Below are 26,981 nucleotides of genomic sequence, written 5' to 3' on the forward strand. Positions count from 1 at the left end.
GGGGTTGGAGTAGAGCAGGAGCGGGGACAGGAGCACGTGGCAATACAAAACCACAGACTGACGGCTAGGGGGAAACACACAAAAAGACAGAGCTGAACGGGAGGTACTGACAGAATAGCCCAAACTCAGCTTTTTGAATGTCAAATCTTAGGTATTCACTTGTAGATAACTGGAGGGCAGAGTGCAAATATCAAGCCACGATCAAAGGGTGGAGTTATTAAGTCACATGTGTCAGTAATTAACAGTCCCTGAAGGATGGTATGTGGAAAGACGTAGCATCTCATTCCAGTGTGACGTACACAATATCCCATAGAAAACAAGCAGACTCGGGCAACGTAATATGGCAGAATTCCGCCTCTGTCTGAGAGGAGTTGTTTGTACATTCTCCCCGTGACCACGGGTGTTTCCTCTGGGTGCTCCAGTTTCCTCCCTACGTCCCAAAGGTGTACAGATTAGGAGATTAATAATTAGTAACATAGGTGCAATGGGTGGCAGGTGCTATTGGTGCTATTCGTGTTGGGAGGGCTTATTAACATGCTCTATCTCAAAATAATTAAATTAATTGGAGTTTACAACATGGAATCCAACCATTCAACAAAACTGACCACTCTCAGTCCTCAATAGAGACCTATATCAGAATCAGGTTTATCAGCACTCGCAAGTGTCATGAAATTTGGTTTTCTTTTGCAGCAGCAGTACAGTGCAATACATAAAATTACTGCAGTATTGTGCAAAAATTCTTAGGAACCCTAGTTATATATATGTGCCTAAGTGATCCTGATAAGTTTCAAGGGGCCCTGATAAAGCATCTCTGTCCAAAGCCCTGACTGTTCTTTTCCTTCCCTAGATGCCCCCTGGCCTGCAGAGTTCCTCCAGCATTTTGTGGGTGTTACTGAAAATGGGATGCTGTCAATTTAAAGGGAGAGTAGGACATGGGACCCTGGTGAGTGGGAAGGGAGTGTAGGATTTGAAGCCCTGAAGAGTCAAAATGAAGCATGGCCTAAATATGGCCTTCCGCATAATCGTTTTTTCAAATACCTGCAGATTCACCACTGTGTCAAGGAAAAATTTCCCTCTTTTCCTGATCTACCACCTGCTATGTTGTGGGGAAAACTCACTCTTAGCTTTAATTATGGTTTATAATTTAAATTTTTATTATATTTACTTCGATTTATACTTAAGGGAGTGTGAAGCGAAGAAGAAAATATCACTGTGATGATTAAGGCTCTAGTATCAATTATTTGATGACAATAAAGTATTTGTATTTGTAATAAAGGGCTGATCTCCATACTGTACTCTCAGTTGATGTCTTTGGGAGTTCCAGATCTAAACAAAACTAAGACTGGGTGGGTGGATGACCTTAGTATGGATCTGGCTGAGGAATATTGGCCAAAAGCATTGAATAGGGTTCATTCCTCGTCATCATGTGCTAGACTGGGGCTCATACAATTTAAAGTTTTACACAGGGTACATTTAAGTAAAGCCAGACTTGCTGACGTATATCCCGGGACAGATGCTGGCTGTGACAGGTGTTCCTTCTCTCCGGCTGGTTTAGTGCACGCATTTTGGTCTTGCCTTCGGCTTGATGGCTTTTGGGCACTGGTTTTTTAAATTATCAGTGTGGTTTGGGGGTGACACTGAGACCTTGCCCGCTTATAGCTGTATTTGGTATGGTGGATGATGTTTTGGGTTTAAATGCAAACCAGTCGGATATCGTTGCATTTACATCGCTTTTGGCTGGTAGGAGAATCTTGCTGTTCTGGAAATCTGCCACTCCCCCATCTGCTGCTGCTTGGTTAGAGGACGGAATGTTTTTCCTGAAATTAGAAAAGATTAAATTCACTCTGAGGGGGTCTGTGAAAAAGTTCTATTCAAAATGGGGGCCTTTCTTGTCATATTTTGGGAGTCTTAAGGAATTACCTACTAGTTAGGGCACTTGATTGTACTTGGGAAGGTGCCTCCCTTTTAACACGCATATGGTTTACCTCACAGGGTGGTTGATGAATTGTAATATGAGTATATTCTGGATCATCTGACACATTGTGGATGTGTGTGGACCTTCATCTTGAAGTAGTGTGAGGGTATGGCTGTGAAATGTCTGTACTTGTATTTATGAATTGTTGTACTGTAAATACATTAGCTGCCATGGTATGTTCGGGGAGGGCGGGTGAGCGGAGGTTTGTTTAAGGGTAAGATATAAAAGCAAAATGGAGGAAAATGTAACCATTATGTATTCTGTATTGTGTCATTCCTTCAATAAAAATATATTTTAAAAAATGAAGCATGGCCAACATTACTTGGCACAGGAGTAACAACAGTGTTTTTGGTGTTTAGGACAGTACTGAAATCATTGACTATGAATGGTAGAATGTAAAGGCGTAGCACCGTTTATTCGGTTTATAATTTTTTTATTATTATGTATAGCTTATTTTCATATAAAAACATTACTTGGTAAGCCAAAAACTGATCTAGTGGGATTTGCAAATAGTCAGAAAGCAGAGTTTTATTGTATTGGTAATTTTGAGCGGCTAGTTATTAATTGTAAGGGTCAAGATGATATATGGCATCTATGCACAGAACTGCTCTGCCTTTTTTGACAACTTGCGTCTCTGAAATGATTCCAATGTGATAAAATGCCTCACACCATAGCAAAGGAGAAGCATGCAGCAATCATTGACACTGAACCAGATGACCAAAAACTTGTTCGAAGGAGCTAACTCCAGCAGAAATTGAAAGAGAATTTTAGAGTCTTGGGAATTAAAGGTGTCATCAATGATGGGAATGAGCAAGAGACCAGGACTGGAGTACAGAGATCTCAGCAAATGAACATCATATGTAGTGGATGGAAGGCAGAGAATACCGAAGAGAGAAAGTATATCAACATTTCAGACTGAAGACTTTAGTAAGTCTTTAACACGATACGTTAACTTTGTTTCTATTTTTTCAGATACTGCGTCGTATTTGCATAGGTTCTGTATATATACTTCAGAGATCTCATTGACTCATCAAAGTGGAGATGGTGACTGTGATCTGGGGAGGGGAGGGTGGGGGCTGCTTATGGAGTGACACTGTTTCCTCAATCTGCCCGAAGCAGAGGTTATGGAGAAGATGGGACGAGGTTTGTTCCAGAGGGTGGGCAAGGTTGGGATACCTGTATCTGGTAGTTGGCAAGGGTAAGACACTTGTATCTGGTGGGTGGAAAGGATGGGACAATTGAATCTGGGAAGCAGACAATAAAAGGACATGTATCTGGCAAATATGGGACATTTGTATCGAGGGGATGCAAAGGATGGGACTCATGTATTCAGCAGAAGGTGAGAAAGATGGAACTGGTGTATCTGAGGGTGGGGAAAGAAGGGACACTTATATCCGTGAATTGGGAAGGATGGAAGATTTTTTATTCAAGAGGATGGCAAAGTTGGAACACATGTATCCAGTTCAACTTTGATCACAGTCCTTTTGTCAGGAATAGTGAGTTCAAAAATAAGCCCCTTATTTCTAGTTTTTGCTGCAACATTACCCTGTCTACAAATGCAAAGTCTTTCAGTGTGACTTTGCATTTCAGCCCCACTGTTTAGGAGGTGGCACAATGTAAGTGCCATCTTTTCGGTCAATGGAACAAATAGGTGTTGCTTCATTGTTGCTGAGGAGATGAGTGATGCACACAATATGATCAATAGATCTGTTATTAAATGCCCATTCTGTATCTGGCTTCCCCATGATTAAACTCCATTCCATTACTTGTCACCAGCTTCGTTGTACGTGACGCCAGAATGTCTGTGGTCATCTTCTCCCGAGTAAGGGCTCACTAGCTCACTAGCTGATTGTCCACACAACCTGCACTTGCCAGGTGTTTGATCACGACATTCAGTTCTTGCTCTGTTTGTCTGGCTCCGTGAGGTTTTCACTGTCTACCTGAGCTAATGGAATTAGTCATGAGGCTAGGACAAACCAAATAAAATTGTCAATACTGGAATCTGAAACAAAAACAGAATGTGCTGCAAAAGCTCAGCTAATCAGAGGTCAAATTAAGAAATCTGAGGTGCAGAGGGACTTGGGAGTCCTCATGCAGGATTCCCTAAAGATTAATTTGCAGGTTGAATCAATGGGAAGGAAGCCAGATGCACTGTTAGTACTTATTTAGACAGGACTGGAATTTAAAACCAAGGATGTAATGCTGAGGCTTTATAAGACATTGATCAGACTGCACTTGGAGTATTGTGAGCAGTTTTGCACTTCCTATCTAAGAAACGATGTGCTAGCATTGGACAGAATCTAGAGGAGATTCACAAGAAGGATCCCAGCAACGAAAGGTTTAACATATGAAGACCGTTTCATGGCTCTAGGCCTGTACTCAGTGGAGTTGAGAAGAGCATTGGGAATTTCCTTAAAACCTATCTAATATCGATAGAGTGGGCATGGAGAGGATGTTTCCTATAGTGGGGGAGTCTAAGAACAGAGAGCACAGCCTCTGAATACAAAGATGTACCTTTGGAACAAAGATGAAGAGAAATGCTTTCAGCTAGAGGGTAGTGAATTTGTGGAATTCATTGCCAGAAATGGCTGTGGAGGTCAATTCATTGGGTATATTTAAAGCAGAGGTTGATAACAGTTTTAATTAGTAAGGTATGGAGAGAAGGCAGGAGAATGGAGTTGAGAGAAATCATAAATCAGCCATGATGGAATGGCAGAGCAGACTCGATGGGCTGAATGGCCTAATTCTGCTCCTACATCTTATGGTCCTATGGTCTATTGAAGCAGCAATCGTGGAAAAAGAAACCCGTTAATGAATGGGTTGTAGACCCTTCTTCAGAACTGAGGCAACAGTGGTTAATGCAGAGCTGGGACAGGAATGAAGTGAAAAGCCCATCGTCTGCTTTGTCCTGATGTAGTTTTGACCCAAAACCTCGACTTTTCCTTTCCTGCCTCCCCCCCCCCCCCCCCCCCTCAGATGCTGCTCAGCGCACTGAGTTCCTCCAGCTTCCTGCATCTGCTCTCTCTTGTGTCTCTCCTTTCTCGATTTTTGCAAGGCTATGTTTTGCAAACCTTTGATCATTTCACACATCCTGCATCCCAGCCTGGGTGATGTTTTGTTGACATTGAACCCAAAACACTAAGGCAACAATGGTACAGATGGAAGTGTTCCAAGGTCAGCACTGCCAGCCATGAGCGGTTGGTTTCTGCACAGGCCTTTGATATAACACCCTTCCCTCTAGCAATAAAGTGAAGATGTGATGCAGTGCCTTCATATGTAACTTGGAACAGTACAGGCCCAGGCCTTTCAACCCATGATGTCTGTGTTGAGAAAAATGACAAATTAAATTAATACCTGTATGCACATAGAATCATGAAGTTATATAGCATTGAAATCGGTCCTTTGGCCCAACTGGTCTCTGCTGAGCAAGATGCCCCACCAAAGCTACTCCTATTTTCCAGCATTTGGCCCATAACCTTCTAAACCTGAATAATACATGTATCTGTCCGAAACGTTGACTGTTTATTCGTTTACATAGACGCTGCCTGACCGGCTGAGTTCCTCCAGCATTGTGTGTGTGTGTGTGTGTGTGTGTGTGTGTGTGTGTGTGTGTGTGTGTGTGTGTGTGTGTGTGTGTGTGTGTGTGTGTGTGTGTGTGTGTGTGTGTGTGTGTGTGTGTGTGTGTGTGTGTGTGTGTGTGTGTGTGTGTGTGTGTGTGTGTGTCTCCAACTGCCTTTCAAAAGTTGTATCCCACCTGCCTCAGCCACTTCAACTGGCAGCTCATTCCATGTTTGTACCACGCACTGCGTAAAAAACAAAGTTGCCCCTCAGGTTTCTTTTAAATCTTTCCCTCCTTACCTTAAACCTATGCCCTCCAGTTCTTGATTCCCCATTCCTAGGGAAATCACTGAGTGTATTCACACCCTTTATACCCCTCTGAAAGTTGTGTTGCTCCTGCCTCAACCACTTCAGCTGGCAGCCCTTTCCATTTGTACCACACCTTGTGTAAAGAAAAACTTCCTTTCCCTTCTCACCTTAGACCTATACCTTCTAGTTCTTCATTCTCCAATCCTGGTCTGAGTTTGTTCGCCCTCTCATGATTTCACACGTCTCAATGTAAGATCCCTCCATTCTTTGCATAGTCATAAACGCTTAGATGGACCAGCTCTTGTGAGCTTTCAGTTTAGCTGTCTTGGATCCATACAGGATATTACAAAGATGGACTTCTTTTTCTGCAAAACAGAAACACACGAGATTCTGCAGATGCAGCAAATCCAGAGCAGCACACACAAAATGCTGGATCAGACAGCGTGCATGGAGAGGAATAAAAGTCGATATTTCAGGCTGAAGCTCTGACTCATTTAATACCTCTCTCCCATCATTAACCGGCATTAGTTTGTTGGTAGTATGCTAAGCCAAGGCAGATGGCACTGGGAGCAAATCTCTTCCAGAACTTGAATATAACAATGTATATTGACCTGCCAATGTAGTTCAACCAGAGGGCTATGATACTAGAGGTACTGGCTGTCAGATAAGATGTGAAACTGTGGCATCATCGGTATTCTTGGGCTAATGGATCGATGCCTCAGCTTTGTTTTGCAGCGGAGAGCAGTTTCCCAACTAATGTTCTGGCCAAGTTTTATTTCAGTCAACATCACAGAAGAATTATCCTGTTGTTGACATTTGCTTGCTTTGCACATTATAAACATTCCCGGGCAAAACTTTTTGAAACCTCTGCATTGTTGGAGTCCAGTTAATATTGTGAAAGGCAAGTATTTTTCTCGCTGTATCTCAGAAATCTCCACTGATGTTACAGAGTGTCCATCAACATTGTAACCTAACGGATACTGAAAGGACTGGAAAGAGTTGGAATGGAGGGGGATGCTTCCATTAGCCGGAGAGTCTAGGATCTGAAGGCACAGCTTCAGAGTAAAGGGGCTTACCTTTAAAACAGAGATAATGAGGAATTTCTTCCGCTGGAGTGGCAAATATATGGAATTCATTGCCACAAAGGGCTGTGGTGGACGAGTTATGGGGTGTAAGATTGATAGGTTATTAAATGGTAAGTGGGCTAAGGGTTCTGGAAAGAGGGGAGAGCAAAAGGGATTGAAAACAAAGTAGCAGACCAATTGAGCCAAATGACCTAATTTTGCTCCTTTATCTGTGGTCGATCATTTAGAATCATTTATTAATCGTGCTTCTAAAGATAATCATGTAATTTTCTGAAGACTGGAATGCGCTGACCGCTGGCATGTTGTGTGTTTGGTCCCTGATTGCTCCTCACCTACCTGGGAGTACTCATGCCAACATCTCTGTCACTTGTATTTCTCTTTTCTATTTTAACTCATGTCATCAGCTTGACACTAAGTGACAGCAGTTGAGGACTGGCCTTAATTGCAGGTTTGTTGTGTCAGTTTATTTTCCCACTGCCAAGCCTGATTTTAAGTCTGTGAGTAAAATAGACTGTTAAGTTTTTGAACTTCCTAAGTGGCACTCTCTTCCGGGATGAGCGAGGGTTGGGCAATAAATGCTAGCCAATCAAATGACAGCTGTGTGTCATGAGTGACTATTCTGTGGACACTACTCCAAGCACTCCATACGTTTACATTCAAGTCATTGACAAATGACATAAAAAGAAGCAATACCTATACAGACCCCTAGTCACTGGCAGAGAACCAGAAAAGGCTCCCTTTATTCCCACTCTCTGCCTCCAGCCAGTCAGCCAATGCTCCATGCCTGCTAGTATCTTTCCTGTAATAACATGAGCTCTTAATCTGCTGAGCAGCCCCTTGTCAAAGGCCTTCTGAAAATCCAAGTACACAACATCCACCGGTTCTCCCTTGTCTATCCTGCTTGCTATTTCATCAAAGAATTTCAACAGATTTGTCAGGTAAGATTTTCCCTTAAGGAAGCCATGCTGACATCAGCCTTTTTTATCATGTGCCTCCAAGTACCCTGAAACTACATCCTTAACAACCTAATCCAACACCATCTCAACCACTGAGGTCAGACTAACTGGCCTATAATTTTGTTTCTTCTGCCTCTCTCCCTTCTTGAAGACTGCAGTGACATTTGTAGTTTTCCAGTCCTTCAGAACCATGTCAGAATCTATTGATTCTTGAAAGATCATTAATAATGCCTCCACAATTTCTTTGGCCACCTCTTTCAGAACCCTGGGATGTATACCTTCTGATGCATCTACCTTCAGACCTTTCAGTTTTCCAAGCCTCTTCTCCCTAGTAATGGCACTTCACTTATTTCTGTCCCCAGACACTCTCAAACGTCTGGCATACTGCTGGTGTCTTCCACAATGAAGACTAATGCAAGTTTCTTATTCAGTTCATCCGCCATTTCCTTGTCCTCCATTACTACCTCTTCAGCATCATTTTCCAGAGGTCCGATATCTACTCTAACCTCTCTTTACTCGTTATAGATTTAAAGAAACTTTTGGTATCCTCTTTAATATTAATGGCTAGTTTACCCTCATATTCCATCTTTTCCCTCTTTATGACTTTTTAGTTACTTTTTGTTGGTTTTTATCCTCCAACTTCCCACTAATTTTTGCTGTATTATATGCCCTCTCCTTGGCTTTTATGTTGGGTTTGACTTGCTATGTCAGCCATGGTTGCATCATCCTGCCTTTAGAATGCTTCTTCTTTCAGAGGTATCTATCTTGCTCCTTTCGAGTTGCTCCCAGAAACGCCAGACATTACTGCTCTGCTGTCATCCCTGCCAGTGCGCCCTTCCAATCAGCCTTGGCCTGCTCCCCTCTCTCTCTTGCCTCTGTAATTCCCTTTACTCCATCGTTGTACAGATACATTTGACTTCAGCTTCTCTCAGCTTCAGCTTGCAGGGCGCAGCTGTGGACTGGAGAATCCTCGAAAAAAGCCCTACAGTTTTATTTTTAACTCTGAGAACACTGATTTTACAAGTAAGGCCAGCATTTACTTTTTGTAACCTTTGTGAAGATAGTGGTGAAGTGCCTCAGTTTGTTGGGTGAAATCCTGTCCAAAGTGTTTGTCAATCCAGAGTGATAAAGGAATGCCAGTCGGTTCCGAATCAGGGTGGTATTGACTTTAGATTAGATTCAACGTTATTGTCATTGTGCCGAGTACAGATACAAAGCCAATGAAATGCAGTAAGCATCTAACCAGAAATGCAAAGATTAGTGTGATTTACAAAATAACTGCAAATAAAAAATAAGTGCTACAGCACATGAATATAAAAGTACTGAGACAGCACAATATGGGTGCAATACTGCTTAGCGCTGTGATGTGAGGTTCAGCAGGGTCACAGCCTCAGGGAAGAAGCTCTTCCTGTGCTTGCTGGTGTGGGAGCAGAGGCTCTTGTAGCACCTACCGGATGAGGGGAGAGCAAAACGTCCACGGTTAGGGTGAGATGCATCCTTGATAATGCTTTTCGCCCTGCCCAGGCAGCGTTTATGATAGATGTTCTCAATGGTGGGCAATTGGGTGCCGATAATCCGCTGGGCAGTTTTCACCACCCGCTGGAGTGCTTTGCGGTCCGATACGGAACAATTGCCATACCACACAGAGATGCACTTGGAGAAGCTCAAAGATCAAAGGTTCAAAGTTCTTGCAGTAGTTTTGTTACTATGTTATCCTCTGACTGGACACTGGATTTCCTCATTGGCAGTCCTCAGTCAGTGAGGATTGATAATAACATCTCCTCACTGATCAACTACATACAGTGCTGAGCAAAAGCCTTAGGCACACACATATAACGAGTGCCTAACACTTTGTACAGCACTGTATTTGTCCACATTGAGCAGAGGACTCTGCGGAAGAAAGGGATGTTGGGAATGTCGAGGGTGGAGTGCCACGGGAGAGATGTGAGATGGGAGGCAGTGAAGGACTGCCAGGCCGGTGGGGTGGGGGGAGGGTGGTGGACACACCCAGCCCTGAGATACCTGGCAAAGTTATTTCATTCCAAACAATTGGTTTATTGATTATTACAGAATGTCTCTCTGGTGCTTCCCACTCCATCCCCTCTCCCTTTCCCTTTCCCTTTTTCCAACCATGATTCCCTTTGCCCTGCCCCCTTCCCACTCTCAGTCCATATCAAAATCAGGTTTATCATCACTCACATGTGCCATGAAATTTGTTTTTTACTGTAGCATTACATGAAACTACTACAGTACTGTGCAGAAGTCTTAGCACCCTAGCTATACAGTATATTCCTCGAGGATTCATGCTTCGGCCACATCCAAGATCCAAGCCATACCAAGAAAGCCCAGTATTGGAGGTAATGGTTTTGAAAGTGATTTGAGAAAGAAAGCTGGCCGGTGGTGTAGTGGCATCCGCACCAGACATCGAGGCGCGTGGTCCTGGGTTCGAATCCAGCCGGCTCCTTGCACGCTGTCCATCCGTGCTGAGTTGAGCCATAGCATAGCAACGCGGCCTCATAAAAATCAGACAAGTGCTAAAGAACTGGCAAGGTTGCCACCTCATGCACCACGAGGCATGGAGAGAGGAACAACAACAATAATCAAGAAAGATAAAATAATCAAGAATGGCTTATTTTATTTTATTTAGGTTTGGTAGCAAACCCCCTGGCCCAGCAAGCCTGCATCACCTAATTACATCCATGTAACCAATTATTTTACTAACTCTAACGTCTTTAGGAAACCGGAGCACCCAGAGGAAACCCAGAGGGACACAAGGAGAATGGACAAACTCCTTGCAGATAGTGGCAGCATTGAACCAATTCACCGGTGCTGCAGATGCATTGCGCGTCTGTAACGCACCAGTCTCAGGGACGCTCGAGAGCCCAGAGGTAGAACAGCCCAGCGATCCCGAGTATGGTAGAGTTAGAGGAGTCTGCAGAGAGAAGGAAGCCGTAGAGCCATGGAGGGGTTCATGAACAAGGAAGAAAGTTTGAAACTGAAGCAGCGCATAACTAGGAGCCATTATAAGTCACAAGCACAGATGCGTTGGTTGAACAGTTGCTGGATGGGTGAATGCAACATGGCAGAATTTCCAGCAAGTTCAAGGGGGGCGATGGCATCTGTGACTTGGGAACAAAAGTTAGGTGAGAATTAATTGTGAAGTTGTCAATACGAAGTAGAAAGGAACATTGCTTGTACAGTACTGTGCATAAATCATAGGCACATATATATAGCTAAGTTGCCTAAGGCCTTTGCACAGTGCTGTAGTAATTTTATGTATTGCTGCCACACAAAAAAAAACAAATTTCATGACATATGTGAGTGATGATGATTCTGATATGGGTCTCTATTGTGGACTGAGAGTGGGAAGGGGGCAGGGAGAGGGGAATCATGGTTGGGAAAAGGGCAAGGGAGAGGGGAGGGAGCAGGAAGCACTGGAAAGACATTCTATAATGATTAATAAACCAATTATTTGGAATCAAACGACCTTGCTTGGCATCTCAGAGCTGGGAGTGTCTGCACCCTCACCAACCCTCACCCCGGCACTCCTTCTCTGCCAGTGGTCCTATACCTCACCTGTGGTGCTCCACCCTCATCATTCCCAGCATCTTTTGCTCCCATCAGATTTACAAATTTCCTCTCTGCTTCATGCTGACAATTACAGCCTTAGGCACCCTAGCTATATATATGTGGCTAGACTTTGGCACTGTACTGTACATCACAGGGAGCCCATTCTGTTATTTTGAGCTGATTTGTAACATTTCCATCAGTGGCCTTTCCTGGTAGCTTATTCCATGAATCTACTAACCTTTGAATGGAAACTTCCTCCCAGCAATTTCCATCTCACCCCCATTCCCATATGATGATAATTGTTGCCCTGTGGAGTAATTACTGAGGTAGAATCTGGCGAGACACTCGATGAAGTATGTTGTTGCTACATTATAGACAGATTTCAGTCAGAATAATCCTCTCCTAGAACTGCCTGAGGCTCTTACCATTTATTTTCAACAACAGGCCACTGGTTAAAGAGGGCAAACAATTTCTATTGCTTCAAAGTCTGTAAGTATTTCTGCATATTCATAGAATAATACAGGGCTGTAGGCCATTCAGCCCATTGATTCCTTGTCTATCTTTGGCAATCCCTCAGGAATTAGAATACCTTGCTTCCATTCTGGCTTGGTGGGACCTGAAATGATGAGACATTTGTGAGAAATATAGACTTGTTCCCACAGATGTGACAGGGGGTTCCTGATGGGATGGTTCGGTGGGTGGCTGGTACACGAGGTGGGAAAGGTACTTGTTTTGATGTTGCTGTTTTGTTCTGTTGTTGCTATTGCTGTTGCTACTGGTGTTGTATGTTGTGTTGTGATGTTATTGTGTTGGACAAATGTGGGTGTGCTACGTTGGAACCTGCATGTGTGGTGACCATATGACCATAAGATATAGGAGCAGAATCAGGCCATTTGAGCCATTGAGTCTGATCCACCATTTCGTTATGGCTGATCCAATTTTCATTTCAGCCTCAACCTTCTGCCATCTCCCTTATCCCTTCATGACCTGACCAAACAAGAAACTATCAACCTCTGCCTTAAATATACATGAAGACTTGGCCTCTACAGCCACCTGTGGCAATGAATTCCACAGTTCACCACCCTCCGGCTAAAGAAATTCCTCCTCATCTCCATTCTAATTAGGACTCTCCTCTATTCTGAGGCTGTGTCCTCTGGTTTTAGACTCTCCCACCATAGGAAATATCAAGGCTTTTCACTATTCACTAAGTTTCAATGAGGTCACCCCTCATTCTTCTGAATTCCAGTGAACACAGGCCCAGAGTCATCAGATGCACTTCATATAACAAGCCATTCAATCCTGGAATCATTTCCATGTACATCCTCTGAACCCTCTCCAGTTTCAGCACGTCCTTTCTAAGATAAGGGGCCAAAACCTGTTCATTGTACTCCAAGTGAGGCCTCACCAGTGCTTCATAAAGTTCCAATATTATATTCCTGCTTTGATATTCTAGTCCTCTTCAAATGAATGCTAAAATTACATTTGCCTTCCTCACCACGAACTCAGCCTGCAAGATAATCTTTAGGTAATCCTGCACAAGGACTCCCAAGACCCTTTGCACCTCAGTTTTTGTATTTTCTTTCCATTTAGAAAATGGTCAACTCTTTCATTTCTTCTACCAAAGTGCATGATCATACACTTCCCAACACTGTATTCCATCTGCCATTTCTTTGCCCTTTCTCCTAATCTGCCTGTCCTTCTGTAGCCTCTCTACTTCCTCAAAACTACCTGCCGTCCACCTATCTTCATATCATCTGCAAACTTTGCATCAAAGCCATCAATTCCATCAACCAAATCAATGACATATAATGGAAAAAGAATTGATCCCAACACAGACCTCTGTGGAATAGCACTAGTCACCTGCAACCAGTTAGAAGTGGCTCCCTTTATTCCCACCCTTTGCCTCTTGCCAATCAGCCACTGCTTTATCCCCACTAGTATCTTTCCTGAAATACAATGGGCTCGTAACTTGTTAATCAGCCTCGTGTGGCACCTTGTCAAAGGCCTTCTGAAAATCCAAGTACACAACATCAACTGATTCTCCTTTGTCAATCCTGCTTGTTACTTTTTCAATAAATTCCAACAGATTTGTCAGGCAAGATTTTCCCCAGATGAAACCATGCTGACTATGTCCTATTTTATCAGGTGCTTCCAAGTACCCTGAGACCTCATCCTTAATAACGGACTCCAACAGCTTCACAGCCACTGAGGCCAGACTAACTGGCCTATAGTTTCCTCGCTTCTGCCTGTCTCCCTTCTTGAAGTGGCGTGACACTTGCAATTTTGCAGTCTTCTGGAACCATTCCAGAAATCTAGTGTTTCTTGAAAGATCATTACTAGTGCCTCCACGATCCCTTTAGCCACCTCTTTTAGAGCTCTTGTTGGTTGTTTCGATGTGCATGTGATAAATAAATTTGAATCTGAATCTCTGCAAGTCTTTCTGTGCTCCTGACAGCTCATCTTGAGGTTCTCAACACAACCTGAAACCTCCTCCACTTTTTACCCAGCTCTTTCCATCCACTGTGCCCTAATTCTATCTCTTCCCCAATATTTTTGCAATTTTTTATTGCTACAAAAGCTTTCTAGTACTCTTTTGAAGAGTAGTCCTCAAGAGGGAAGCCTACATTTCTTCAACACCTTTCAGATGCTTCTGAAAATGACAGGCATGCACTTCATAACCACAGAAGCGTTTTAGAGATGGATTGAGCCCTGTAGTTCAGGAAAGAAAATGGCCACTTTGGGCCAATGTACAGGAGCGCAAGAGTCTCCAGGGAGTGGAGACCAAGTCAGTTCTATCACAGGTACAGCTGTCCTCACCATGAAAGGCGACGTCTCAGGAGGGTACATCCATTATCAAGGAACCCCTGTTAGTTGAGCTAAGCTCTCCTCTCATGCTGCCATCAGGCAGGAAGTGCCAGAGCCTGAAGACCTCCATCTTAAGGTTCAACGACAGCTTCTTCCCCAGTTTCATCAGGTTTTTAAAACATGAATTCAAACTTAATTCTACCTAGCCCTATAATTCTCTCAACATGCAATAATGCCATTGCTATTTTTGTGTATAGTGTCACATATTATGTGTAATTTTTATTAATTTAAATTGATGTAATTTGTGTCTGTCATGTTTATAATGTGTTGCTGCTCAAAACTAATTTTCATGACATTTATACTCTGGATATGGATGCCCAAGACAATAAACTTGAACTGGAATGAATTTAACCCAGCTGGTTACCACTCCATTAATCTACTCTTGATCATCGGCAAGTTGAGGGAAGGGCTAATTGATGGTGCTATCAAGTGGCACTTGCTTAGCAACAACACCCTTCTCACAGAAGCTCAGCTTGGGTTCTGTCAGAGTCATTCAGCTCTGAATTCATTTTAGCCTTGGTCCATACTTGAACAAAGAAGCTGAGCTCCAGAGATAACTGCCTTTGACATAAAGGCATCGAGGAGACCTGGCTACCCTGGAATGAATGGGAACCAAGGAGAAATCTCGCCACTGATTGGCATCATATCTAGAACATAGGAAGATGGTTGTGGAGGTTGGAGGTCAAATTTCAAAGTAAATTTATTATCACAGTGCTTATATATATGTTATCATCTACTGCCTTGAGATTTGTTTTCTCTTAGGTATTTAGAAAAATAGAATCTACAAAAAACTATAAATAACAAAGACTGAATGTGCAAGTGAAGACAAATCATGCAAATAATAAGAAAGTAAATAAGTAATACTGAATTGTAGCGTCATTGAAAGAGATAGTTGTAGGGTAATAATTGTTCTTGAACCTTGTGTTATGGAACCTGAGTCTCCTGTACCTCCTGCCCAATGGTAGTAATGAGAGGAGAGCATGACCAGGGTGATAGGTGCCCTTGATCATGGTTGTTGCTTTCTTGTGGGAGTGCTCCTTGTAAATGTGCTCAGTGATGGGGAGGGTTTTGCCTGTGATGCAGTGGGCTGTATCCACTGTTTTTGTTTTTGTAGACCTTTCAGTTCCTGGGCATTGGTGCTTTCATACCTGACCATAATGCAACCGTTGTGTATCTATAGAAGTTTGTCAGTAGATAGTTTCCGGACTGGTTGCATCACAGCTACTGTCATCTCTGCGGGATTTCCTCAGGATGGTGTTCCGGTCCAACCGTCTTCACACACTTTATCAATGAGCTCCCTTCAGTTGTAAGGTGAGAACTAGGGGTGTTCACTGATTTACACAATGTTCAGCACTATTTGCGACTCCTAGAGTATTGAGTCAGTCCACAACCAAGTGCAGCAAGAAATGGACAATATGCGGGCACAGGCTGCTGGTAAATAGTGACATATGTACTACACATGTGCCAGGCAATGACGATATCAACAAGAGGATGTCCAGCTACCAACATCTAACATTCAATGACAGTAAAACCTACTTTTTACATTCGGCCTACTTATAGGATTACTTAATACCTGATGCTATATTTTGATATATTTAATTGCATTTTATTTTATATAATGTTTGTCTTTACTTCTGAGCTTTAATTTTGTCTCATATTTTCTAACTATATTGATACACCTTTACAATCTCTGTAAAGGACTTTGAGCCTGATTCTTAATGTGTGAAAGGTGCTATTTAAATAAATTTTTTTTTGTTATTATTTATTTCTCAGCTCAACCTGGTGAAACCTGAGGTAAGAATATAGCCAAGCATACTCGTTTCTTAATTGCTAGGAACTCTCGGACTATCTAGTGCTGTTTAATATTGTGGCTATCTGAAGATTTACATAAATATTGCCGTGTAGGCTTAGCTATATAATGCTATAGTGTAGTGACTTTGGGATGATACCAGTTGTACAAATGTAGATATTACTATTGGGACAATGTTCATGTTTCATACTCTTTCAGTTTCCTTTTTTAATTTAGCATATTTCTGGTGTCTTTCACTTATTGGTTTCTATAAGTTATGTGTGCTTGTAATGGCTCTATCTATTAAGTAAGTTTGTCTTGCTTGTTTATCTTGCAATATTATATCCTGACTGTTGTTATGGATAGACTATCCATAACATAAACTATCTGTAATATAGTTTGTGGATTCTGACTCTAAAACAGGATCAGGCTTGTAATCCTAGTAAGGTATGTTTCCTTTTCTGAGTTTGTATGTTAAAGCAAGATTTTGCTGAATAATGCTTGCCAATTGCCTGTGTAAGTAACCAGGTTGCGATAAATTGCTGCAGGATCCTGTAACGTGTTGGATTGTTTCTGGCTTCTCGTGGCATCGTCTGCTTTTATTGTCTTGAACTTGTTGGTCTTTTATTATCAATTTCGGATCTTTTTTTTGTGTGTTAGCCACCTGGTCCTATATTGCCACAATGAACCCTTCTGTTGCCAGGCAGAGGTCTCCAACACTGAGCCAGGCATTTGAGGCTCCCTTCTTGACATCTAGTCTGTTCATGGAGGGTTACGTTCTTCCATTGTTTAACATTTCCTTTAATATTGATAATGTCTTCATTTTTCTGCGGTGTGCTCTCATTTAAGTTTAGTGGTCTGTACTTATCAGAATTACATATGCTTGTGTGAAGAGCTGAATCCTGTTTACGTTGATGAAAATATATCCTTGAAGATTTATCTTGCTGTTGTGTAAATTTTTATTATTATTATTTATTTTATCTCAGCCCAAACTGACATGGGTATAGCCAAGCACGCTCATTTCTCAATTGCTATGAACTTTCAGACTATTCTGGTGGTGTTCAGTATTGTGGTTTTCTGAAGATTTACATAGATATCACTCTGTAGCTCAGATTGTTTAATGCTGTTGTGTAGTGACTTTGGGATGAAACCAGTTGTAGATTTTGCTATCGGGACGATGTCTACCTTGTTCATGTTCCGAAGTCTTTCAATTTCCTCTTTCAATTCAGCATATTTCTGGTGTTTTGTGCTTATTGATTTCTGTGTTTGGAATAGCTTTGTCTATTAAGTAAGTTGTTCTTGATTGTTGATCCTGCATCATTATATCCGGATAGTTATTATAGATTGACCTATCTGTAATAACGGATCGGTATAATCTGCAGGATTCTGACTCTAAAACTGGATCCGGCTTATATTTATAGTAAGGTTAGATTTCTTTAATGAGTTTGTATTTTAAATCAAGATTTTGGTGAATGACGTTTGCCACTTGATCGTGACTATGTAAGTCATCAGCTTGAGTTAAACTGTGACAGGATCCTGTAATGTGTTGGATTGTTTTTGGTTTCTCTTGGCATTTTCTGCATTGATCATCTTGAATTTCTTGTTCCTTTATTATGTATTTCTGATAATTTTTTGTGTTAACCACCTGGTTCCATAGTGCCACAAGGAACTCTTCTGTTTCGTCATATTATTATTACCATCACTGCAACCCCCATTATCAATATCCTGACCAGATACCAATAGCAAGAAACTGAACTGGGGTTGCCATATACACAGTGAGGCAACTAGAGCAGGTCAGAGGCTGGGTATGCTGCAGCAACACTATAACCATGAACCAAGCAAGAAGTTTCCAGGAGTATAGAGTACACACATAATGTCTTTAGTACTGCCATGTTAAAAATGTAACATCCTTGTTCACACGTGGGAATAGTGACCACTCAACAGAGACTGTTCCAGTCAAGATAGCTCCTGCATACAATACTCCCATCGGTAACATCTTCTGGATAGATCATGGAACTATTTATTTCACTTATTTTATGTCTTTTACATCTGTATTTCATCTTGAATGTGTTTCTGGAACTGTTGGAGCCCGGGATTTGCAGTTTGGAGATTGTTTGTGTGATCCAGCACTTTGCTGCCTCCACAGCCGTCTGTAGCAATAAATTCCACAGATTTAGCTCCCTCTGGCTAAAGAAATCCCTCCTCATCTCTGTTCTAAGTGGATGCTCTTGACTTTGAGGCTCTACCCTCTGGCCCTTGACTCCCCCGCCAAAGGAATCATCCTCCTCACATCTGCTCTGTCTAGGCCTTTCAACATTCAGCAGGTTTCAATGAGATTCCCCCCTCATTTTTTCTAAATTCCAGCAAGTACAGGCCCAGAGCCTACAATCACTGTTCATGTGATAACCCACCCTTTCATTCCCGGCATCATTCTTGCAAACCTCTCCATTGTCAGCGCATCCTTTTTTAAATAAAGGGCCCAGATCTGCTCGCAATACTCCAAGTGGGGCCTCACCAGTGCCTTATAAAGCTTTAGCATTACATCCTTTCTTTTATATTCTCATTCTCTTGAAATCGATAACATCGCATTCGACTTCTTCAGCACTGAATCAACCTGCGAATTAACCTTTAGGTAATCCTACACAATGACTTCAAAATCTCTTTGCACCTCAGATTTTTGAATTTTCTCGCCATTTAGAAAATAGTCCATGCTTCTATTCCTTCCACCGACGTGTGTGACCATACACTTCCTGACACCGTATTCCATCTGCCACCTCTATGCTGATTCTTCTAATCTGTCTAAGTCCTTCTGCAACACTATCTGCCTCTCTGCCTACAGACTTGGCCACAAAGCTATCAATTTCATCATCCAAATCATTGACACACAACATTTAGGAAGCAGTCCCAACGCAAACTCCTGTGGAACACCACTAGTTACTGACAGCCAATCCAAAAGGGATCCCTTTATTCCCACTCTTGGCCTCTTGCAAATTAGCCAATGCTCAGTCCATGCTCGTGCCTTTCCCGTAATGCCTTTATCTTGTTTGTGAGCTTCTTGTGTGGCACCTTGTTAAAGGGCTTCTGAAAATCCAAGCACACAACATGCATCAATTCCCTTTTGTCAATCCTGCTTGTTATTTCTTCAAAGAACTCCAAGAGATTTGTCAGTTAAGAATTTCCATTGAGAAAGCCATTCTGACTATGGTCTATCTTATCTGGAGCCTCAAAGTACCCCGAAGCCACATCCTTAACAATCGACTTCAACATCTTCCCAGCCACTGAGGTCAGGCTAAATGGTCTATAATATCCATTCTTCTACCTCCCTCCCTTCTTGAAGAATGGAGTGACACTTTCAATTTTCCATTCCTCCAGAACCAAGCCAGCATCTATTGACTTTGACTGTTAGGGATAAACAGTGAGAAGTATTTTCTCTAACTGCATCTACAATGAACTTGGCAACATAGGCTCATAATTCTTTCATCATAGGTGAAGCTTACTGCCATGTGGCAATGTTTACAGAAAGGATGGTTGGAAGCTCCAAGGGCCTACATTTATGTCGGTGTTCGGCAAGAATCTCATTAGTCTGTACAGATGGTGGAACGCTGCTTGCAATAAGAAAACTAAATGGGAAAGTTGAAGCCTTTGAAGACGTCCATAATAACCTGCTTAATGCACACCCCATTCTCTGTACCTGGAAACCAGCCATTTTTTTTTCCAAATAAAACAGGAACAGATGCTGTTTAAGAGGACTCAGGTAACAGCACAACTGACAGTGCCGCATACACGCTGTGAGGGAGCATCTGTCTCCCAGTTCCCTGTGCCAGATTGGACTAGAGTTTGCACCAGAATTTAGCACTGGAGGAAACGTGACTCGGGAGAGACATTGTTGAAGTGTTTTGGATTCGGAAGGGATGGTTTGTCTGTTATGCAAAATCAGGGTCGGTTGACTCAAGCTCAGGGAGTAGGGAATCAAACTGTCTGCTCAAGATGGTGAAGTCAACGGACAGCTGGATGGATTTTTTTTTAAGTGAAGGGCAGCAAAGTAGCTGGTAGCTAATTAAATGCAGGATGCACAACACTACTATCTTAATTGTCCATATCAATGAGAATTCTGTCCCTGAAATGAACTTTCTGTCCCTGAAAAAGCAGAAAGTTCTGGAAAAATGCAGAACAGGAATCAGGATTAATGTTTCAGGTCGATAACCTCTTTTCAGAACTCAGAAAACTAGAGATAAACCAGTGCCAAGATCCCTTGTGATGCAGAAATCCTTCACCTTGCCTCAGTTGAATTAAATTTATAATGAACCTTGTTAAGGATGAATGCACAAGTTAGTGGCACATAGTTCCTTTGAGAAGTCATCCCCCTTGGGACCAACCAATCTCAAACTGGCTCTCTCTTTGAAAGATCACGAGAGAGAGTAGTGCTGTAAATTGATATAATGTGAGTAGTGCCTTGGAAGAAGGCAAGCAGACAGACACTTGCAGACACTTGATTGAATGGGTGGGGGGAGGGGGGCAGGTGGCGAAGCGGTGGGTTTGACCGATTCACTGTGTGAACCCAGAAGATACTCATTGGTCTGGTGAATGCTACATGTGGTATAAAGAATAGTGTTTGCAAAATAGGCATGGGACTGCTTTGAAATAAAAACATAGCCCTCCATACCTCTACCTATACAAACTTCTCTGAAACTTTGGAATTAAGCTTTCATGCTCCTCTTCCACTGGCAGCTTAATCCACACTCTCATGATCCTTTGAGTGAATAAGTTTCCCTTCATGTTCCCCTTAAACTTTTCACCTTTCATCCTTAATCCATGACCTATAGTTGTAGTCCCACCCAACCTCAGTGGAAAAAGCCTGCTTGCATTTACCCTATCTATACCCCTCATAATTTTGTGTACACTTATTAAATCTCCTCTCCATCTTCTACTGTTGTGCTGTTGTGGCTTGTGTTCTTCTGCTGACCTTGGTGGGTGTGCTTTGCTGGCATCGGAATGCGTAGCAACACTGTAGACTGGCCCTGCACACCCTTGGGTTGAGTTAGTAAAACAAACAACGCGTTTCACTGGATGTTTCAATGTAGATGTGATCAGTAAATCTGAGTCTGAAGTCTCAACTATGAGATGTCCGCTTGAGATTTGATCTGAATGGACTTTGATGCTCACTAATCATTCCAATTCAGTGTCAGTTTTGGTAGTGATTCTGCCTCAGAGCCAGCAGATTGTGGGCTCAGATCCCACTCCAAAGGTTCAAACAAATACATCCAAGTTATTAATGAGGTGCAGTGCTGGCACACATAAGATATTAAGCATGGACATATTAATTTTCTTGCAGGCACACTCAATAAATCTATAGAATAATAACCATAGCAGAATCAATGAAAGACCGCATCAACTTGGGTGTTCAGATAGTGTACAAATACAAAAAGGAATAAATAACAACAATAATAAATAAATAAGCAATAAATCTCAAGAACATGAGATGAAGAGTCCTTGAAAGTGAGTCTGTAGGTTGAGGGAACATTTCAATGATGGGGCAAGTGAAGTTGAGTGAAGTTATCCTCATTGGTTCAAGAACCTGCTGGTTGAGGGGGTAGTACCTGTTCCGGAACCTAGTGATGTGAATCCTGAAACTCCTGTACCTTCTTCCTGATCGTAGCAATGAGAAAGGAGCATGTGACAGCGTGTCATGAGGATTTGCTCACTGGTGGAGAGGGCTTTGCCCATGTTGGACTGGGCCATGCTCACTACATTTTGTAGGATTTTCCATACCAGGCTGCGATGTAAAGGGTCACTTAAAACTCCTTTGATCAAGAGTAAGGGCCTTACGTATGGTCAATATTTGTTCTTTAATCAATACTACACAAGTCTATAATCTGGTCATAACAGTACAGTTCATGGGAGCTTACTATGCATAAATTAGTTTCCAAACTTCCAAAAGTGCTGTCTGGATTAGAGGGCATGTCTTATGAGGTTATTCTGAGCAAACTAGGGCTTGTTTCTTTGGAGCAAAAGAGGATGAGAGGTAATTTGAAAGAGCCGCATTTAAGATGATAAGAGACCTAAAGTGGACTTCTAGCGGCTTTTCCCAGGCTGGCAATGACTAATGTGCAAGGGCGTCATTTTAAGGTGATTGCAGGAAAGTATAGGGGATATGTCAGAAGAAGGTTTTTTACAGAGAGTTCATAGAATGCACTGCTAAGGATGGTGGTAGAGGGAGACACATTTGGGGCATTTAAGAGACTCTTAGATAAGCACATGGATGAAAGAGAAATGGAGGGTTATGTAGAAGGGAAAGGTTAGATTGATCTAGGAATAGGTTACAAGGTTGACACAACATCATGGTCTGAAGGTCCTGTACTATGCTGTGCTGTGTTACGTTCATTAAAATTGTGGTTACACTTCAAACGTTCTTTTGTTATAAATGCTTCAGTATTTGAAACTCAGTCTGCCAGTAAGAGCCTTTCTCTCTGAAATGATGTTTGAAGATTTGCTAATCAAGTCACAATTTAGAATGGTGCTGGGGATGAGGAAACTTCCTATCCTGGGGGGATTAGATTCAGATGGTCTGCAGATAGAACTGCTCAACAACAGATGCCATACGTCTGTGATGCGCCTGCCCCTGACACACCTAGAAAACAAGGACACTGATGTCAGAATGCTGTTTCTGGATTTCAGTTCGGTGTTCAACACTATTGTCCTACAGACCTTGGTGAACAAGCTCCTTCTCCTCATTCTAAGTACACTGGAATGCAGCTGGGTGTTAGACTTCCGAAAGAACAGAGCTCAGAGAGTCAGGATGCACAACTGCTCTTCCCTCCCTGTCGTCCTCAACATGGGTGCCCCCCCCCCCCCCAGGGCTGTGCACTGAGACGATTGCTGTACACTCTGCACACACGACTCCATGACCAAAAACCCGAGCAATCACATCATTAAGTTTGCCAATGGCACGACGGCGGTGGCGTTCATCACCAAGAACGTTGAGACAGCCTACAGAGAGGAGGTGGAAGAGCACAAGGTCTGGTGTCAACAGCTAACCTCTTCCTTAATGTCACCAAGACAAAGGAGATTGCTATTGAATTCAGGAGAACTCACACCCCTCTTTACTCAGTGGTACAGCGGTGGAAACTACAAGCAATTTCAAACGCCAGGCAGTGCACATCACACACAATCTCCCACGCTCCCAGAACACATCCTACATGGTCAAGAAAGCTCACCAGCACTTTCACTTTCAGAAGAGGCTGAGGAGAGCTGGTCCTTGCACATCTATACTCACTTGCTTGGGTCTTCAGATGCACAGTAGAGTGCATTTAACATGTTGCTTCACTGCATGATACGGAAACTGCATTGCATCAGACAGGAAGGCTCTACGACAGATAGTCAAAACTTCCCAAAACATCACTGGCACCAGCCTACCCATCAGCAAGGACATGTATGTAGAAAGGTACCAGAAAAGGACCAGGAACATCATAATGGATCTCACACATCCTGCTCATGGACTGCTTGTCCCACTGACATCAGTGAAGAGGCTACGTAGTATCAGATCAACAAACTCATGAACAGTCACATATTAAGAGGAATAGAGAGTGGACAGCCAGCGCCTTTTCCCCAGGGCACCACTGCTCAATACAAGAGGACACAGCTTTAAGGTAAGGGGTGGGAAGTTCAAGGGGGATATTAGAGGAAGGTTTTTTACTCTTGGTTGGTGCGTGGAATGCACTGCCTGAGTCAGTGGTGGAGGCAGACACATTAGTGAAATTTAAGAGACTACTAGACAGGGATATGGAGGAATTTAAGGTGGGGGGATATATGGGAGTCAGGGTTTAAGAGTCAGCACAACATTGTAGGCCGAAGGACCTGTACTGTGTTGTACTATTCCATGTTCTATGTTACTTTCCCCAGGCAGTAAGGCTGATCAACACCTCTACCCACTAACTCCACCACTACTTTGTTATTTCGCATCAGTCACCTTATGTGCAGGCTAACATCACTTTATGGACATAAAATCAATCTATATATGTAAGCTAACTTATGTATTTGTATTTGTTGTGTTTTTTAATTGTCGTTGTGTTTTTTTTTAATCTTTTTGTGCTTTGTTTTATTTAGCATCGGATCCGGAGTAACAATCACCTCATTCTCCTTTACACTGGGGTACAGGAAATGACATTGAACAACCTTGACAACACACACCAGATGCTGGAGGAACTCAGCAGAGAGAAAACAGTCGACATTGACATGCACAGTCAAGGCGTTCAGGTTCTTGGCCCAAAACGTCAACTGTTCAGTCTTTTCCACAGACGCTGCCTGACCTGCTGAGTTCCTCCAGCACTTTGTGTGTGTGTGTTGTTTGGATTTCCAGCATCCTCAGATTTTCTCGTGCTTAAACAATCTTGAAACTTGAAGGGATTCTGCTCTTCATCAAAGAGACAATTAAGAGGGCATTTGTTAGATGAGTTCAAAATAATCAAGCTTTTAGATAAAATACAGCACTGTGCAGAAGTCTTCAGCACACACATATATGTATAGCTAGGAAGTCCAAGACCGCTGCACGGTACTGTATTTGTCATCTTGGAGTGGAGAATGAGATTGTTAATCTCGTGGGAGCAAAGGAAGTTGGGAATGGTGAGAGTGGAGCGCCGCGGGAGATGTGTGGGACAGGTGGCAGAGAAGGAGTGCCAGGGCGAAGGTTGGCAAGGGTGCAGACACACAGCCCTGAGACGCCAGGCAAATTCCAAACAATTGCTTCATTGATCATGGCAGAATGTCTCTCCTTCCCCTCTATCTTGTTTTCTCAGACATGATTCACTTCTCCCTGTCCCCTTCCCACTCTCAGTCCACAATAGAGACCCATATCAGAACCAGGTTTATTATCACTCACATAGGTAGTGAAATATGATTTTTTTTGCAGCATTATAGTGCAATACATAACATTACTGCAGTACCGTGCAAAAAGTCTTAGGCATCCTAGCTATATATATGTGCCTAAGAATTTTGCACACAGTCCTGTATGTAATAAGAAATTATTCCCGCTCACACTGTAGCCAATCTTTAAAGGACACTGCTTTAATCTGGTAGTAAAAGGAAATGGTAACATGGGGACAGTATTTTTCCCATCTGTGAGTTATTATGATTTGAATTACATATTCATCAGTAACACTCAAGTCAAAATTGGACAATACTTGACAGAAAGAATGCAGCCTGATGAGGGCAAAAGCAAAGTTAGACTTGATGGAGACAAAAGCAACTGTAGATCCTGTAAATCAGGAGCAAGCGACAATCTGGTGCCTCGAGGACCTCTATACAAAGTGCTGCTGCACGAAAGCAGCATCCATCATCAGGGACCCCTATCCCGCTACCCAGGCCATGCTCTCTTCTCACTCCTGCCATCAGGAAGGAGGTACAGGAGCCTCAGGACTCACACCACCGGGTTCAGGAACAGTTACTACCCCTCAACCATCAGGCTCTTGAACCAAATGGGATAACTTCACTCAACTTTACTTGCCCCATCATTGAAATGTTCGCACGACTTATATACTCAATTTCAAGGACTCTTCATCTCACATACTTGATATTTATTGCTTATTTATTTATAATTATTATTTCTTTCTTTTTTTATTTGCACAAACTTGTTGTCTTTTGCACGCTGGTTAAACACCCAAGTTAATGAGGTAACACGAGTGAATCTGCAGATGCTGGAAATAAACAAAAACACAAAATGCTGGCAGAACTCAGCAGGCCAGACAGCATCTATGGGAGGAGGTAGTGACGACATTTTGGGCCAAAACCCTTCATCAGGAGTGAAGTAACATGGGATGGTCGCGGGGGGGATAAGAAGTGGGGGGAGGGATAAAGTAGAGAGCTAGGAAGTGATAGGTTGGAGGGAAATGGGCTAGGGGGAAGGTGGAGAATTATGGGAAATAAAAGAGAAAGAAAGGTAGGGCTGGAGGGAGATTATAGTGGGGGGAAAAGAGAGAGAAAGAGAACCAGACTGAAATAATAGATAGGGGTCTTTCAGAAAATGAGGTCTTTCATTGATTCTGTTGTGGTTATTATTCTATTATGGATTTATTGAGTATGCCCGCAAGAAAATGAATCTCAGGGTTGTATATGGTGACATATATGTACTTGGATAATGAACCTACTTTGACCTTTGATCTGTGAGGGGTAAAGGAATTGTCAGTGATTTGGGTTGAAGCCCTGCATCATTAACTTGATTGATTTTGATAAGAGCCAACAATGCAGAGTGTGACATCACTCTAATGTGAAAGTCCCATAGCTTGGGGACTGTGCAACTTTAACGGATGATGGAAAGTTTGGACCAACTCTCTACATTGGAGTAACACACACAAAATGCTGGAGGAATTCAGCATCAGGCAGCATGCTGCCTTACCCGTAGATGCTGCCTGGCTTGCCTAAGTTCCTCCAGCATTTTGTGTGTGTTGGACTGCACTGTAAAACCTGTTTGGCGCAACTCTGCGTTCACATATAAGGAGTGAATGCAGTACTTTGTTTTATTTTTTGTACCTATTGACTGCTATTTGCTTCAGGTCTTGACGTGAGGTTACAAACTTTATATCGTAATGTGCACAAATACAGGTACGCACAGGTGCAATGAGAAACTTTAGTCAGATCAAGGATCAACCTTGTACAACGTATATAAATTTACATGTATTAGGAATTTTCAGTGGCATCTAGGAGAGCCATAACATTTGCAAGAAAAACAAATTAACAACGAGAAAGAACACAATTAAAGCAACAAAATGCTTTGTAGATTCAAAGTACATTTATTGTCAAAGAATGTATGCTGTATACAACCCTGAGATTGGTCTTCCCACGGACAGCCGTGAAACAAGAAAATGCCATGGAACCCGTTCAAA

The 26,981-nt window shown here is 42.5% G+C and overlaps 1 protein-coding gene across 7 annotated transcripts in view; it reads left to right on the top strand.

Annotated features, from left to right (window-relative positions):
• Window positions 1–26,981, top strand: part of LOC140734734 (netrin receptor UNC5D-like) — an 820,373-nt gene that overhangs the window by 296,934 nt on the left and 496,458 nt on the right. The gene's annotated exons all lie outside the window — the stretch shown is intronic.

The sequence above is a fragment of the Hemitrygon akajei genome, chromosome 1, assembly GCF_048418815.1.
Source record: "Hemitrygon akajei chromosome 1, sHemAka1.3, whole genome shotgun sequence".
Lineage (NCBI taxonomy): Eukaryota > Metazoa > Chordata > Chondrichthyes > Myliobatiformes > Dasyatidae > Hemitrygon > Hemitrygon akajei.